The 17,793-nt window shown below is 44.9% G+C and overlaps 2 long non-coding RNA genes across 4 annotated transcripts in view; both read left to right on the forward strand.

Annotated features, from left to right (window-relative positions):
* Positions 1 to 2,361: 2,361 nt before the first annotated feature.
* Positions 2,362 to 6,812, forward strand: LOC109519165 (uncharacterized). Of its 2 annotated transcripts, none has more exons than XR_002168890.1 (5): positions 2,362 to 2,706; positions 3,506 to 3,656; positions 4,079 to 4,410; positions 5,357 to 5,449; positions 5,633 to 6,812. It is a non-coding gene; the product is annotated as an uncharacterized LOC109519165 (long non-coding RNA). The 2 variants fall into 2 exon arrangements; XR_002168891.1 differs by lacking the exon at positions 2,362 to 2,706 and adding an exon at positions 2,736 to 3,154.
* Positions 6,813 to 9,238: 2,426 nt separating this feature from the next.
* LOC109519156 (uncharacterized) overlaps positions 9,239 to 17,793 on the forward strand; it is a 44,242-nt gene continuing 35,687 nt past the window's right edge. The window contains exons 1-2 of one of the 2 annotated variants that reach the window (XR_002168888.1): positions 9,239 to 9,854; positions 10,352 to 10,415. This is a non-coding gene — a long non-coding RNA (uncharacterized LOC109519156). The remainder of the gene's footprint in view (positions 9,855 to 10,351; positions 10,416 to 17,793) is intronic. The other variant, XR_002168887.1, reaches the window with a different exon arrangement.

A 17,793-nucleotide genomic window follows, 5' to 3' on the forward strand; every position in this document is an offset into this window, starting at 1 on the left:
ATATATATATATATACACATTTTTTTTTTTTTTAGGCTTATTCTTGATTTCCTCCAGACAGGATAAAAGTGGCCTCATTATCATTGTCGTTATTTCATGAGGACTGTTAAAGAAGCACCTTTTCGTAAACAATATGATCTGTTGTCTTTTTTTTTAAATTTTAATTCCAAATTTAAAGTTCTATCAGCCCAACTGTTGCCATGAAATGCTTCCTCCAGTGAAGCCCCCCCCCCCCCCCACCCCCAACCCCCGCTTACCTGCCTGTGAGCATTTTTTTGGGGGGGGGGGGGTAAGAAAACATTAAATTACTCCAATCAAGCATAAACGTCTCCTGCTTGTGCTGCTGTTGACATGGTGGGTGCCCATTTTGTCATTTTTTTTTTCCTTTTGGCACTTTTCCCAACTGCCTTGATCAACAATTAATAGTTCCAATTGCTTCCCGTTACTTAGGGCTGCGTGTGAGACAGCTGCTGAGCAGGAAAACACAATTTCACTGAACACCGTGGATTGGTTGTTGAGCAGGGATTTTTTTTGTTTCAGGGCCGCATACAGGAAAATGGCAGCGTGAAAGGACCACTTTCAAATTCATCTACTTTTTAAAAAAGGAAAATAGTTGATGATTTTTCCTAGTGTTTGGGGTGGCCAACAGCTTTGCCCTAAACGCCGGCCGAATCTCCACATTCAGAACCGAAACAAAACAAAAAAAATTTCGCCACGTGACCATTTTTCAAACACTTACTTGAGGATCATTCATGTGATGTCTTGAACAATTTTTGCCTGTAAAATTGAATCATCTTAATTCACGACAGTCTGCCCTAAACGGCAGCCGTGACCATTTTTCAAACACTTACCTGAGGATCATTCATGTGATGTCTTCAACAATTTGTGCCTGTAAAATTGAATCATCTTAATTCACGACAGTGTTTTGATAAAGAAAAAATGTTCTTCTTTACATCATTTATTTGTATCTTGGAATATAAGTTCTACAGCACAGCCTCCCTTCCCACGCTGCCCACCTTCACCTTTTTTTAACTAACCTTGTGGCCCATGTCAAATGTCATTTTTAGTATTCTATCATTTTTTTGGGTCATGTCGCGGGCCGCTGGAAAATGGATGACGGGGCCACAAACGGCCGCCGGGCTGTCGTTTTTCAAACCCCCTGTTGTGTAGGATGAACTCAATGCACACAGTTGCCACTCTAGTTTGTGATGCACAAAATATTCTTTTCTATGGCTGATGCTCTCCTTTCTCACCCCCCCCCACCCCTGCTCTCCCCCCACTCTCTTCTCTCACACAATGACCTTTAGTGCTCGCTTCTTCATCGCGGGGACAGGCCGCGGCCTGGCATCTGATAGAATCAATATTCTATTATGATAGCGCGTGGCGCGTGTGGAGCTTTACAACTCCACGGTAATAGTCTCGCTATTTCATCCTGTGGCAGCAATGGCCTGAGGGATCATTTCCGGCTTCTCCGGGCTCTATGCTCCCAGCGTCGCCCCCTTTCCATTAACGTGGCAGGCCTCCGCCTACCGGAGCACAATCTGTGCGAGAGATGGATGGGGGCCGCAGAGAGTCCAGCCCAGGTGCAATGTACGACCCGCCTGCAATTGTTACTCATATGACCGCGGTATAAAAAAAATTAATAAATAAATACGTGTGCAATATCTCGCGTTCTATCACAACACATTTTTCACAGTGAAATCCTCTCCTGAAATTGAAATCAAAGTACGTCGAGGAGTAGTTGGGATTTATTTGATCAATATTGACAAACGCATATGCTGTTATGAGTCTTGCGATAGATAAAATCATCCCACCGTCGGTCATTTTCTCTGTTTGAGTCGAATGTCATTCTCACTCTTTGCTAGCGTGAGGTCAAATATACATTGGGGTTTGCGCTGGTTTATTCACACCCGGTGTCTTCCCTTTGTTTCTATCCTCATATGTAGATCGGAATTGCAAATACAAGATGCGTGACCATCTTTTGGGTTTGTCTCAAGCCTACTTGAGGTCGATCATCGTGGGGCCGTGATGTAGGTCAATTTTCCAAACATTTTCTCCAGTTGGGAAATCATGAAAATCGAAATAATGAGATCCGCCTTCAAATCATTTGCAATCATAACAAGTCAGGTCAAGTCACACATTTATGTCTATTGCCCTTAACCACAAAACGCGTCTCAAAGAGACTTGTTTAGGTTACATATGCCTTTTTTGAGCGCACCTGTTCTCGTCATCGGTGTCCCTTGTGTTGAACCAATCAGCTCCCTCAAGCCTTTGTGTTTTGTCCAGGTGTGTCTCGTCACTTTGCTTGTATTTACTTCCCTGGGTTCGCTCAATCTTGGTTGGATCATTGTGAGCGTCTGTATGCTCCTGCCATGTTTTGTTTTCTGTTTCCAGGTTTTTGTGACTTGGGTTTTCAGGACTTTGTTCGAGTACTTCAGTGAGTTCTTTCCAGCGACGTCCTGTTTGTATTTTTTGGGTAAATTTCATCTTGCTCAGTCCACCCTGCTCCTCCCTGCTTTTTGGGGTCCTCGACTCTACCACCTCGCAAAAGTGACCTTAACCGCCAGGAGAGCAAGGAATAACTCCCAAAACCCCATCCGGAGGAAAATGAGAGACCTTGAGAAGGGGCCGCAGATGCGAGGTTGACCAGGCCATCGGCAATTTTGTTCTGGAATGGCCGAACCGTTTGCCGGACAGCACAAAGCGGTATTTATGCTTTTAGTTCTGCAAACTCTGTGAGTACTAGATAAAAGCTTTAGAAATTGTGCGACAACAATCACTCTTCTAGTCATTCAGAAGGGAAAAAAAACTGCGCTGCACAATCGATAAGTGACAATCTGGGGAAGAAATGGCTGCCAAAGTTTCTAACTGGACTTTCTAATCCTAATATGACTTTTTTTTTTCTCCCCCCAAATGAATAAAAACATGCACCCCTGCTAAGAAAATAAAAAGAAAAAGAGGAAGAAACAGCAGTTTTTATGACACAGGAAAAGGCAGCTGTTGGTCGCAACGAGGCCTATCATCATGTCGTACTGTACTGGCATGGAGGGAGTGCTCAAGCGAAATGGGAAGCTATTAGACGTCATTGCACCAGGCAGACCTCCTATAAAAAAGGAATGCCATTCCAGCTGCCTCTCTCAAATAATTAACTTAGGTGAGTATTTTACACTTCCCGATGCAGTTAGGTTTTCAAAATGCTTGCATTTAAATGTCACTCGGGTGTGGAGTTTTGATGGGAAATTTTAAATGATGCGCAATAAAACCTTATGAGCAGGGGTGTCCAAACTTTTTCGTCTGAGGGCCGCGTTCATCCAGACGCGAGGAGGCAGGGGCCACTAATCTTCCACTTTCATTCATTCAACAGCCTTTCGAGCTCATGGTCAGGGCTCAAGCGCCCTTTTTGCACGCCCGAGCGCTCGCTCACATCTTTTTTCCAAATGGATTTTACCCTCACTCAGCCACAGTCTCATTTCTGCCCTGTGGACCGCCGGTTGTCCCCTGACAGCGTTGACGCTCCTCATGTGATTGAGAGTCGTGCGACTGGAGGTGCGCGTGATGAAGCCCCGCTCATCTCCTATTCATCATGATGTAACCGTGAGCAACCCGGATCTAAATTACCTTCGTCTGGCATCATTCCAGCACATGCTATAAATGAGGTAATCGTCCTTGACTATAAAATTAGCATTTTCCAGACTTAATTGCTATCATTACATTTTTTTGCGTGCTTCTATTAATTTAACAGAATGGGTTGGATCAGAGGCTTTTTTTATGGTTATAATTTGCAGTTAAAAAAAAAAAAAGGCATTTGCCAAAGCAGAGGGAAAAAAGTCTGGAGTAACATTAGGGTCCACTTCCATTATCTTTGCCTACGTCGTTTAACAAATGCGAACAAAACTCAGGGATGAGTGTGTGAAGGGCAGAAGAAAAAGCGTCGGGATGAATGCGGCAAATGCATCAGCAATTCATTGTGTGGGCTAACTGAAGCTTGTGTCTCACCACGGTGAGAACGGGCTCTATTTTTGCCACCCTTATTATTTTTTTCCTCCCCTAACATGGCTTGCCTCTTTTGTGCATACAGCATGTCAGCTGCACTCAGCGGTGCCGTCCCCGAACGGTCTGGAGAAGAGCACGGCGGATGACGTGGAACAACAGAGCCATCAAGTCCCATTTATGCCTCCCGCCGTGACCTTGCCACAGACGTCGACGAGGTTCAGCAACGCACCCGGCCGAGTGCCGGCAACATTCTGCTACCCGCTGCACTTCCGCGACACTCTGCTGACCTTAAAAGTGTGTCCTCGATTTGGGGCAAGGCTGAAAACATTCAGAAGCAGCATTCTTGTCCTCCTTGCGTTGCGTTTGTTTGCAGTGGCCTACTTCTTTTCACAAAGCAGCTGTTCTACTTTTATGGTGGTAGGTAACATTATGATGGATTTTTTTTTTTGAATCCCTCTATTGCCATTGAAGGATTTTGACTGTTTAACACAGGGGTGTCCAAACTTTTTCCTTTGAGGGCCACCTCCAGAAAAAAATGGAAGGATGAAGGGCCATTTTCAAATTCATCCACTTTTTGAAACGCGCTAAAGTCAGTCAAGAGAGCAATTCGCAATTGTTTCTATTGTCTGGCTCATTTCATCAGCCTTCTCTTGAAGGTGTTAAGGCAAATAGTTGAGGACTAAACAGCAGCCGAGTCCCATCTGCACATTCAGAAGCAAAAAAAGGAAAAAAAAATGGTCGTCGGGTGGCCATTTTTCAAACGGTTGCTTGAGGATCATTCATGTGGCGTCGTCATCAGTCAACCTGAGAGCACAAAGAGGAAGAAACTAGTTTTGCCTCCTAAATGGGCTTATCTTTAGTCACTACAGTGTTTTGAAGATAAATCGTGTTCTTATCATTTATTTGCATCTTTGAATATTGAGAAGTTCCACAGTATAAATGTGAAACAAATATATTGGTAGTGATGGCACCGATTTTCAGAAATCCTCCACGACTTGAACACAACAGACAAAGGGGGAGAATTTCCCGGTCTATACTTTGCACTCGAGCGGACAACAGCGGGGTCAATAAAAGTGGTGAGATTTGAGTCACCCTCAGGACAAGTGAGCAGTAATATGAAAACACAATTTAGATGCTAAAGCACAGAATCCGTCAATTCTGTTCCTTTTCGTCACCATGTAAATTGGTCTGTGGAGCAAAACGTGCAACCGGGCCTCCCTTGGTGGAGGTGAGAGTAAGATGAATAAGACACCTCTGGAAAGTGCAAGTCAGCACTTTTGTTTTGCGATATAAGATGGGGCAAGTGACAGCCCAACGGGCTCTCTAAAGTAAGGCTCTGCTTTCGTTTGCTCCGGGTCCGCAGGTCTCTCCGGTGGAGCCCTCATGCTGACTTGCGCTGACACCGACCAGGTGCTCGTCACAACGGTTTTCCACGGAGCCTTCAAACAGGAAGCAGGTACGTCCCGACGCGGCGCTCGGCCTCATGCCCGACGTAGCCATGCAGGAACAATGTTGTGACCGCGTCAGGCGACATCAGCTCAAAAGCTGGGGCGCCGGGGAGGGAGCGCCGGGGCGCTCGGGCGCCGGGGTCTTTCTTTCAGCATCTGTGGTGTGACTGCGTGTTGCGGCTCCGTTGCAGATGCGCTCAGGAGAAGGTGTCAGGCGTTTACACGCCGACGGAGAGCATCGGAGCACTGCTGACAGCAACGTTTTGGCGTGGGTGTCCATGGCGGCGCTTGACTCACCTCCGTGCATCACGGCTGGGAAGGCCGAGCTGTCGACGTCTTTCATGATTCCGCCTCCATCCGCTTGTACTCGGTTGGGAGAAACAAGATGGCTTGTTTTCTCGCAATGTCTTTAAAATGCAACGTAGCTGCGACTCAAGCCACTTGGTCCAATCAAATGCACGATCCAGCCTCCTTAACGGCCTCCTGTCCGGCCATGGCGCCTCCTTATTTCGATTGCCCCCTTGATCACTCTTTTCAATTGAGTGGGTTCTGATGTGATGACTTTCCCCTTTCTAAAGGAAAAGCTACAGAAAAAAATAAATGAGCTGACGCGTCCATGTTGATTTGCACAAAAAAGGAACATCAAGTACTGTCAGTCTTCCTTTGCATACTGGATGTGATACAAGGTGTATGGAAATCCGTTTTGCAGTCTTTCCACAATGTCGCCGACAACTATCGAAACAAGAGCTCTTGCTCTTTGCGCACCAAGAAAAAAAAAAAAAAGCCAACACCAAAGAACTCTTATTAGATCCGAACGCCACTTACCAACTCCAGTATTTCTGATCTACCTTCAAAAGCTGACATTGAAACCATTAAGTACACATTTTTGTGAGTTCTGCGCCTTGTTGGGATCCGTCGGTGTTGAAAGCTCTGAGACCGCGGCGGTAATCCTCATCTATCAACACGCTAAGCTTGCTTGCTGCCTTCAATAAGACTCTCTGCTGGGATTTTGTTGATGTTGTCAGGAAGCATTTACGCCACCATGCCGATCAAAATTCCACTTGGACATTTTTTTTTCTTCTGTTTCTTGTTTTGTTTTGTTTCCGATGGACCAAAACGACAGAAGAATTGAATGCGCTTCTACTTGGAAAGCTGAAAAACCAAATAAATAAGTCTGGGTACATTTGGAAAGTTGCATTCATGCCAAAAATCAAGAGGTCGTTTAACTTGTGCAACAGAGGGAGATTTAGTTGATGAAGCACTGTACTTGGCGTTCATCTGTTGTGCAAATTAACATTTAATAGCCACGCGCATTTGAATATGTTCTTTCCCAACACAGTGAGAAACCACCAACGTGGAGAGCGAGCGCGCACACACACACACACGCACACACACACACACGCACACGGGGGGGGCAAGAGAGACGTGTGTTTTGCCGTGAGCACATTTGCCCACCGCTAGCACCATTCATTGTTTCCCAAAAAGTCAAGCGCTATGGCCATTTTTCAGTGTTGTTTATTTTGTTTCTTCTTGTAAACAACTACTGACTCCCAACGTGTTTTTCATGGCCAGTGACTAAAGTAGAGGAAATATATATCAATTCCTACAGGGACCGGAAGATGAAGTAGGTGGAGGGTAGAAGATTATTCTTTACAGAGTGTGTCTGACTTTTAATTCAAACTCTGACTGACGGTTTATGTATTTTCTTCAGTCATTATAAGCGGCACAGTAGATGACTGGTGAGCACAGGGGTGTCCAGACTTTTTCCTTCGAGGGCCGCATTCATACACATGCGAGGATGCAAGGGCCGCTTTCAAAAATTTTCCACACGCTAAGATCAGTCAGGCAAGCAATGATATATTTTAGTTGTAAATACAGTCGTTCATTTGTATCTTGGCACATCGAGAAAAGCTGTTCGGATTGTGAATCAGTTTTTGAGTAGTAGTGGCACCTCTTTTTTCTTAACGCCCTACTTTCTCACTCTGCCCACCTGCACCTTTTTTAAATTTTCTTTTTTTACTAGCCTTGTGGGCCGTGTCAAATGTCATTGTTAGTGTGTGCCACGGGCCACTGAAAAATGGTTGGCGGGCCGCCAATGGCCCCCCAGGCCGTAGTTTGGACACAGACCGGTTCAATTCTTATGTACCACTGATGCATTACGGGCCCGGAGGTCTTCATCGGGGGCTGCTAATTTCATCTGACACCGGCGAGCCGCCGCCGAACACGGCCTGGCAAAACCAATCGGCACGCATCAGTCTCAATCAGACGCATGCACACTTCCTCACATGCGGGACAGAGTGCTTATTGCAGGGTCAAGATAGCTATCGCGGTTTCCAGTTCCACACAGAGAGCACCTGATCCTGGCCGGGAGGAGATTCAACTCCACCGTGCTTCAGGTGCTAAACGCTCTTCCCACTCAGTTGTCACCTCAGTCACACCTGGAGGAGGGAGAGTTAGCAATCATGTGTGGCAATGAAAGACTTCTCCGCTTCGCGGAGCTTCTTCAAAGTGACATCTTCTCTTGGGCACTTTGCGCTACCCGAGGAGCAGCGTCTTCCAGATGGAGATTAAGGAGCAGTCCAAGAAAAGAAAATGGTGGAGGTGGACAGAGGGAGAAAGTAGGGTGTGGAAAAGAAATTGGTGCCACTGCTGTGAATAAACAGATTTCCATTCTGAATAACTTTTCTAGCTGTGCAAAGATACAAATGAACACCTGCATTTACAACAAAAGTTTCTCTTCAAAACACTGATGAGTAAAGATAAGCGTCAGCTGTTTCTTCCACACACTGCTGTGTCAAAGTCCGAATCATGAATGTGTCACGTTGATCATTCTCGCGTGACTGTCTGAAAAATGGCCGGCTGAGTACAGCTTGCTCTTGTTTTGGTTCTGAATGTCCAGATGGGATTCAGCTACTCCTCCGAGCAGGGGGGGATCTAGTCCACTGAGATAGAGGGCTGCTAGCCACCTGAGAATCTTGAAAAATACTCAACAATTTGCCTTTTCACCTTGAACAGAAAGCAGCCATGTAAGCGTTTTCCCAACTAACGAGAAAATGTTCACAAGCAGGATGAATGAATTAAAGTGTTAAAGTGCAAGAATGTTAAACGTGGCCCTTGCCTCCTCGCATTTGTATGAACACGGCCTTCGGATGACAAAGCTTGGACAACCTGCATTGAATATGAATTTGAATAGGACACTAACACTTCATTTCTGAGAATAAGAAGAACAGTGCATTTAAAATGGCAAACTGCCCAAGCGATACAGAAATGTAGCACCCGCCCAGTTAGGTTGAATAGACATGCCAGTTTGCAAAAAGAAAAAAAAAGTGACCTAATGACAGGGCCATGTAATTTTAAACTATGGGGTGCATCACTTTCAGTTGATAAACACTGCCGCGTTGCCGTATACATCTGCTGGCCTGTTCAAAGCGGATGAGTTTGGAATGATGGCTCCATTTCCTCTCCCGAGAGTCTGTTAATCCAATGTTTATCACTTGAGGAGCTTTGTGGCTGCGACGCTCATTAGAAATCGGGAGACATTAGTTACGACCAAAGGAACTCTATTTCACGCACGTCTCCCCGACTGACTAAATGAAGCTTTGCAAATTGTACGCACATTTTAATAGCTGCCGCTAATATTGCGGGTCACAAGCGATCGCTCCTCCGACGTTCGGCTGATCAAACACAGGCCGAGATTATCAGCGTTATTTACGCGTGTGTATTATTCCGTCATAAATGTGCGTTTATGGAAATGGGATCGCTTGACGGTAATGCACTACATAATGATTGATGCGAGAACCATTCATGGGAAAATGCGGCAGCATCAACCACGGTGCTGTTGTTGTGGTTTGCAACTGGTTGGCCTCCGATCATAATTTACAAAGTACCAAAAGAATTGACGAATAAACGATGCAAATAAACAGGAACGTACGAATCAACGGTGACGAAGGCGGAAGGAAAAACGTAGGGAGAATGACCAAGGAACAGCCCCCTACCCCCCCCCCCCCGCCTCATTCGAGTCTCAGACCAAAGACCCGCCCCCTGACTCAAGTGAGCATGCGCGGCGCACGCACTGCGTGAGCACGCAGGCCAATGTAGCTACGGAAGTTACTCTGCTAGCACGATTGATTCGGTGTTGTTTTGTTCCCTGTTTTATCTCGAGAGCTGTTCACTTCCTTCTTTTTAACTTTTGTTGCTATAGTGAAGTAAAAAAAATCCGGCCAAGGAAACTAAGGCTGCTGTGTGTCTAGACAACAAGTTGAGGCTTTGCGTGTGGCAGTGTTGCAAGTAAGGAAAGTAGCTATTGGCTGTCCTGACAGTCGATTCAAATCCCGAAATGACGCCTCATCGCATCGTTGACCGTGTTGGAATGAACGCTGTAGGAGAGGGATCACGTCGCGGGAAGGACAAAAGGTGAGGAAGAAAAAAAAAATCCCAACCTAATTATATTTGGAATAACAAATGAATTGTCGATTCTTGCTTCTTTTCTTGTCACGATCCCAGCCCTCTTTCTTCATCCGAGCTCTGGACCGGCAAAAGTCAGCCAATACAAACACTCAAGTCTGAGTTATTTTGTTGTTGTTCTTGCTGCCATTGTGATGTGTTCTATTGTCTCTTTTGGGTTAGATTGTTCGTGTAGATTGTTTACAAAAAAATAAGGTTAAAATGTTTCATTGTGACCGAACCAAACATAAAACAACAACAAGAACAACAACAACAAAGTAACTCGGACTTAAGTTTGGTTCGGTCACAATGAAACATTTTAACCTTATTTTTTTGTAAACAATCTACACGAACAATCTAACCCAAAAGAGACAATAGAACACATCACAATGACAGTTGAGAAAATGATGGTCACTCATACTCGGCCCTCATTCCGTTTCATCATTTTATTTTCAATTGTTTTTCAGACCCTCCTTTTAGTGCTGCGAGAGGACCAGGCCACCTGTGAGCACCCGCTGCACGTTGACAACGGTAAGAACGAGACGCACACCAGAGTCGCCACTAACACCGGGAAATGTCGCTCGGTTTGTCACTCGTTGCTTTTTGGAAAAAGAGTCACTAGAGGGTCTGAAAACTTGCTAAGTTTAAGCAGTGTCTGTGCCCATGTGGGCACGGCAACACCACTCTGCCTCCACCGTCTCTCGTGGCTTATTCTTTTTTCCTATTCGTTTTAAAATTATACTCATAACCGACGTTAGAGGCATATGATGGATTCAGAGAAGGATTACTAAAAATTTTTTTCTCCAAAGATCATCGTAATCATATTCTTCTGTCAGGTCATACAGACAGTTCTAACATATGACAGTGAATGTGTTTTGTTTTTGTTTTTGTTTTTTAAACTGCAAGCCTCCCTTTTAAGGAATCTGGATGACATCTTGCAAAACATGTGAACAAAGCAGTATTAGGGTCACATTGAAAAGGGAATGTCATCACTATCACACTGCGTGTGTGTGTGTGTGTGTGTGTGTGTGTGTGTGTGTGTGTGTGTGTGTGTGTGTGTGTGTGTATATACATATATATCATTTCTAATCTTAAAGGATTTTAAAATAAAAACGCACCTACAATACACCCCCCCACAGACACACAAAAAGTAGGTCAAATCGGGTTGGATATTTTTTACATACAATGCAGGAAATTTTCAAGTATTAACCTAATCAGTGCTAATTTCACCTGACACAAGTACAATTCCATTCAAACACACCTAAAGAACACCCATGTCATCACAGGTAGTCAATATATTAACCAATTAAAGAAAATGATTATTTTGATGGTTGTCGCTTGAAGAGTGTGTGTGCGTGTGCGTGTGCGTGTGTGTGTGTGTGTGTGTGTGTGTGTGTGTGTGTGTGTGTGTGTGTGTGTGTGTGTGTGTGTAAAAAGGCAGGCGTGCCTCACATTGCCCACAGCTACTCAGTAAGCATTCCCGATAAGGAGAATTAGTCAAAACTTGGGAGCTGCCAGTCAGCGCCAATTAAACTTTAATCTTGGGCACAAACAGGCACAAATAAATTAAACCCTTGTGAGCGGCAATGTGCGCACTCCTGATAATAGCGGATTGAAGTCGTCTCGGAGCAAGGCGGCATATTCCCCAGCTCAGCCATGGCTGGAAAGACGGTGCGAGCTGGGGGTGGGGGGGTGGGTGGGGGTCGAGCAGCGTGACCTGAGGAGAACCTTTCACGTTGATTTGCGTAGACATGGGCATGGACATGGGCATGGCTGAAACACAGTCGACCAGTTGGACTGCAGATGCTGGACTGCAGGGGATATCAGGACTCGATTTGCTGATTTTATTCCAACAAGCGTACGTTTACAGCGATGACTTGGCTGTGTGACAGTTTTTTTTAAAGCCGCGTCTGAAATCAAGCTGCCTTACGTTGCATTAAATTCTTTTTCCATTCGGTGGTCATTACACTTCATATCTTTTTGTCATGACTGTGCACGTGTCGCAAGAAAAGCCAAAGGGGGGCGGGGGCGATTTGGAAAATCACGTGCAATATGCAAAATTCTCGCTTGCAGCATGCGTTGGAATTTCCCAAATGTAAATTGTATTTTCAATCATGCCCAGGTATGCAAATCAGAAACCAAGTCGCCATAAATATACAAATGCTAATAGCCAAGATCTAGCCTTCAAGTGCGCCAGAGGAAGTACATTTAGCATGACAATACGACAAAATCAAGTACTCTCTACCAACACTGCAGAGGAGCTTCAGCATTTCATTAATATTTTTAATGAGCTACCACTCATCTCTCGCGGTTGACCTGTGTTAGTTTGGTATTTATTTTCAAAGTAATATTCTTTCAACATTGATGCACTTAATGTCATGAGCCTTGTCAAGCAACGCCATGATTCACAAAAGAGCAGCTACCTACTGTACATGCCGCTCTTTTGTGAATAAGTCCAAGAGAAAGGCCGCAATAAAACAATAACGTGAACAATATATTAGCGACATTAACGAAAATAATTGCCAGCGGAGCAACAATGGTAATCACACATAAAGGAATACCTCGGTGTTTGACCGAATCATACACAATTATCATGCATGTGTATATAATATCATTAATTCTATGTCTGAGCCTTTGAGCCCGAGGCGATCGGCATAGAATCAGTTTTGTATGTATAATAGATCAGAGAGCAGTTCATGAATAAAACAAAGGGGGTTGGGGGGGAGGGGGGAGTTGCGGCAGTGACTGTGACTGTTTGTCTTTGGACAGCACAATCAAAGTGAACATGTAATATTGTGATAATCCATACTTGATGAATACAAGGGGCTGACTTGCCGTTGCTAAGTTCAGCTAATTTCCAGACATGGCTTGCTTCTGTAATTGAGTTTCCAATAACATTAGGATTATTTCAGCCCGCGTGATAATTGAATTCAAGATATTTTTTGTAATATTGTAGACCGTGTGATTATTATGCATTTGCATGGAGATTCCAGTGCCTTCCTGAAACTCATCACTTTTCTTCCTAACTGGATTTCCGATATTGTCGCATACATTTGCTTCATAACAAATGACAGAATCCTTGCACATCGTAGGCTTGCAGTCAATGAGTCCAAAAAGTTCATTTTTATATCAATTCCACCCAATATGTAGTGATATTACAGAAGAAGAGTCCTCCCAAACAAGGCCCCCAAAATCTACCTGGCATTTGCCAGTGCCTGCAGATAGACAGTGGAACTTCTGAAGTGGCTTTTAGTTTTCTTGGAAAATATTCTGAAAAGTTCACGTGGTTTTTCGTAGACTTTTCCTCACCCATGTAACATCGTGTCGCCCCATGGTCTTAACTGAATCCAAGTGTGCCAAAGAGGAAGTCCCTCGCGATACAACGGCCTAGCTCAAGTCACTAATTCTGTGCGCCAAAGAGGCCTTATACAACAGTTCTCCTACAATTGGAGTCAAACAAAACTCGGGAGTTCCAACCTTCATTGTGCCATCCATCCATTCTCCAGCGCTTATTCAGGGTCGAGAAGCAGGGGCAACAGCTTGAGGCTCCCCGCAGCCACTTCGGAGACTCTGGAGCCCCTCCCGGACGAGCGAGCTCCTCACCTTCTCTCTCAGGGAGAGCCCGCACACCCTGCGGAGGAAACCCATTTCGCTCACCTGCATCCGGGATCTCCTCCTTTCGGTCACGACCCACGGCTCGTGACCGTAAGTGAGTGTAGGAACCTAGACCCACCGGTACATCGAGCGCTTCGCCTTTTGGCTCAGTTGCGCCTGCCTTTTTTCACCCTAATGAGGACAAGTAGCAGAGGAAACGCCTGGATGGATGAAATTGGAACAACTTGTGAGTCTGGTAACAGCTTGCGTTCAGGTTTGGAGGATGCACTACATTATGTGTAAAGTGAATATTTATACTGTTGAACTCATCAAATTCACATTGACTCCAGAGTTTGATCCTGCTTAAGAAATGTTAGCAAACTTAGACATCGTGGCCCCAATGCCCATGTGTTGCATAATGTAGACTGTAGAAGTAGGAATACCGAGGATGTTAATGGAATTTTCATTAGGCTGATGGCGCTCCCGCAGCTTCAACCCAGGCGCCGAGGTACAGCAGAGGCTCATTTTGGGAGATACTGCATTATTCTTTTCAAAGACACACATTTCCTCACAGCTCGAGATGAACTCGCTGGCATCATTTGTACCAAGGCACAAAATGAATTTTTGAGAGAGAGAGAGAGAAAAAAGAACCCTAAGATGTTGGTGCATTTATACATGCAAAAGTGGGAAATTATTTAGCCCAGCATCAAAGCGAGCACGGATGCTCGATGCTTGGGCGTTAGCCTTAGCCTCCCATGGTAGCCGTCACGTCGAGGGAACGACTGGGCGAGGCGATGAATGGAGGCACTCGGCACACACGGGTGGCTGTGAATAGAAGCTCTATCCATTCTCATCGCCGGGAGTAGCCACGGGGCCCGCGCAGTGCACGAGCATGGCACCAGCCAAGACGCCACGCCAGACTTTAGCAGTTGTTTTGCATAAATGTTGAATCATGCCCGCGTCCTTTTTAGTGTGTAACAACAGACCGCATTGATATTGATTTAATGCTCACTAATATTTAAACTGCCCTGAGGGATCGATGCAGTTCAACATGATTTAATATGGCTTACTAGTACAGATATAACTACAGCTACAAAACATAAAATCAATATTGCTAAAACCTATATATTTTGTCCCTTTTTCTTTTGGCCATATTTCCTTCATCGATTTTGCGATTGGGAAATTAACTGTGAATGATTTCGAAACGATTGGAGAATCTGGCTCCCAATGTGCGGAACTCCTGTCACGACACCCATTTTTGGAATAATGCTTCTCCCGGGAGCAGTCGTCGCGTGGCCGTAGCTCAACTTCTCATAGCCGATGTCATGCTGTAGGGACAGTTACAATGAAAAACACGAGAACAATGAATGGTGTGTTTGAAACCAGACCGAGGCAAAAATGTCGACTTTCTTGTCATTTCCTGTTTATTTTTCCAAGAGGATATACTGTGCATCGTTTTGGAATTATCACTGCTGATGAAGCCAGACATGAATGAGAAAAGAAAGGTTGCAACAGCTTTGAACAAAACATGAGATCCGCATGAAGGCTGACTCCTCATTTACATATGCTGACATTTTCTTGAGAATATTTCAACGTAAGGCTGCGTTGTAATGAACTCCTGCCATGGAGCAGTCGAGGAATAATGTTTCCATAAAGGTAACCTGTCCACATCTCTTCATGGAGAAAGATGTGGAGGAGAAAGAGAGACCCTTACGCCCCTCCTATGGTGGATGCCTGGTACCAAAGGGGCATTTTTCTTTCAGCTGCCTTCAATCGTCTTGGCCCATGCTGATGTCGTCCAATTTTCCAGCCTTTTTCAGACTAATTGCACTCCCAGTCTGTGAATTTGTTAGTGGTGACACCTCGCCTATCCATTGGGAATGTGTCTCATTACTGGACAGCCTGTCCAGGAACACCAGGCTTTGTTATCTGTCATTAATCTGTCATGTCTGGCAGGGGGTCGGGGGGGGCAATAAAATGGGGCAACAAATTCTGCCTTTATGCAGTTATGTCAGAGGTTACAAAAGTTGGGAACAAACGATCAAGGCAAGGAGGCATTAAAAAAAAAAAAAAAGACCACCATATTTAACATGTGTATTTGTAATAAGATATGTTCATAAGAAAGCTCCTTACAATGCATGGAGTCCAACATCCTGGGAATGTACGCAAAGCATGGGCATTATCCAGGAGGAAACAACAGGCCTCCAATCGAGATGAAGGTCTCCGGCCGGGGCTGACCGGCATTGTGAATGCGCCAGCCAACAGAAGCTCAATAAGGAGAAGGAGCCAGATGGACTGCCATGGAAAGACAAGCCCCTGCATGGCACCAACAAATTGACAAAGTGGCTGACATCCAGAAAGGTCGAATTTATATATATATATATATATATATAAAATATAATATACACAAGAACAGCAAAGGTTTGACCCTATTAATTGAAACGTGTCCGAGAACTGATTGTTTTCCACCTTCGAGGTTCCACTGTATCCATCCAGTAAAATACAGATGTTCGTGCAAAAGAGGCACTCCATGTCCGGAATGTGACAGCATTGAGACAAATATTCATGTCTTCGTCATGTCAAAAGCTGTCAGAGCACTTGGATCCCTTTGATTTGGTCCCGCTCATATTGAGACAGCTTTAGAGGAGATCCTGAAAAGACCTTTTGAAATGGACCTTTTGAGCTGGCAGTCGAGCTCTTTGGTAACCCCCTCCTTTCCACTCGGCCTCTTTTACAATCTCATTAAATCGGCCCTTTTGTTTTGCCACTTTCCAAGCTCTGATCTCTGGCTTAGGACGAGTCAAGAGGCCGAGACAGTTTGAAAAAGGCTCCCCGCGCCACAAAGAGGCCACTTGTTCCCAACCGCTCCCCTCTTCAACAGTCCCCAGACAAAAAAGGCGAGGCAGAGAGCATGGGGGTGACTCGCTTGCGCGATATCGTGAGAACTTAATGAAAGTTTTATAACTCTTGAAATGTTTATGACCTCCCCACTCAGCAGCTTGTCGCACCAATTAATGCTTGATGAGTCCGTGCGGCCCCTGAGGAAAACCAGCAGAGACTTTGTGATAGCCTTGAAATGTGCTTGATTTACGGCTGCTTCTCAGACAGGTAGCGTGAGCGGCATGTTCAAACAATGTTACCATTGTCATCTCGGCGCCTCGGTGTGCAATAGTGACATGGAAATGGAAGCTGCTGATAAAAGTCTGAATTTCAACTCGGGAAAGTAAACATAAATACTTCAAAAATAATAATAAGCTAAACTATAGAGATCTCTGTTATTATCCGCTTCACTCTCCTCTTTCAGCTTGTTATCCAAACATTTTTAAAGACCTCTGATTTCGAGTCTCTACAATTGCGCCAATCAAATCATACATGCCGAGCAAGCGTGGCCGCAGCCGCTTCGACTCGCTAGACAGTCGTTACCGAATTAGGCCTAATGCGCGGACTTGAGAGATCCATCTCGGTACTGCGAACCTGTCATGGAGCAATGAAGGGGAATCCGCCGCCCATCTGAAACAAATGACAATGTGCGTTGCCCAAGGCCCCTCGCTCCCTCTTCTTAACAGCTCGGCTGAGAAGCCATCACTGTCCGCAAAATATGATAAAACCCGTGCCGTAATAGGATTCATAAACATGCCCAAATACAATTTGCTGAGATGTATTTCAGGAAAAGACAATCATTTACAACTTCTGAGGGGGGATTTGGAATAAGTATGTTTGTATGCAAATCCCGCAAACACGTTTTATGTACTCGCACAGCTCATGAAAGCGCATTAGATTTATGGCAATGCCTGTGCATAATTGTGAGGATGGCAGGGTGGGGGAATGGAGGCCAAGGAAGAAGTCGAAGGATTTATACGCAGACCTTTTTGGAGGATTTTGATTAGCGGTGAACCAGCCCAGCTTTCATGCCCCCAACATGGAAAACAATTGGTGCCACTTGGCTGAGTCCTGGGCATCAAGGCCGTGGGATGCCGCCAACATTCTTTCTTGGCAATAGAGATACCCAAGGAAAAAAAAAAAAAAAAGACGGCAAAGGCAAGTACCTCTTGGCGGATTCGAATTTGCAAGCATGCCTATTTTTTTTTTAATACTGCATGTATTTATGCCCTCACTTCATGAGCATTTGCACACATGGCAAAAAAAAAGACAAGTTTACAAATTGGAAGTTTCAGCAAAATAATATCTTATTTGACGGTAGTTATCCACTCCCCCCAAACTGTGAATAAAGAAAACACAAATCAAGTGCTGTGCTGTGGTCTTGACCTTTCCTCTTCAAACGACAGCAGTGGTTGTCACATTTTGGAGCCCTGAT

This window comes from Hippocampus comes, unplaced genomic scaffold (genome assembly GCF_001891065.2).
Source record: "Hippocampus comes isolate QL1 unplaced genomic scaffold, H_comes_QL1_v1.1 scaffold226, whole genome shotgun sequence".
NCBI lineage: Eukaryota > Metazoa > Chordata > Actinopteri > Syngnathiformes > Syngnathidae > Hippocampus > Hippocampus comes.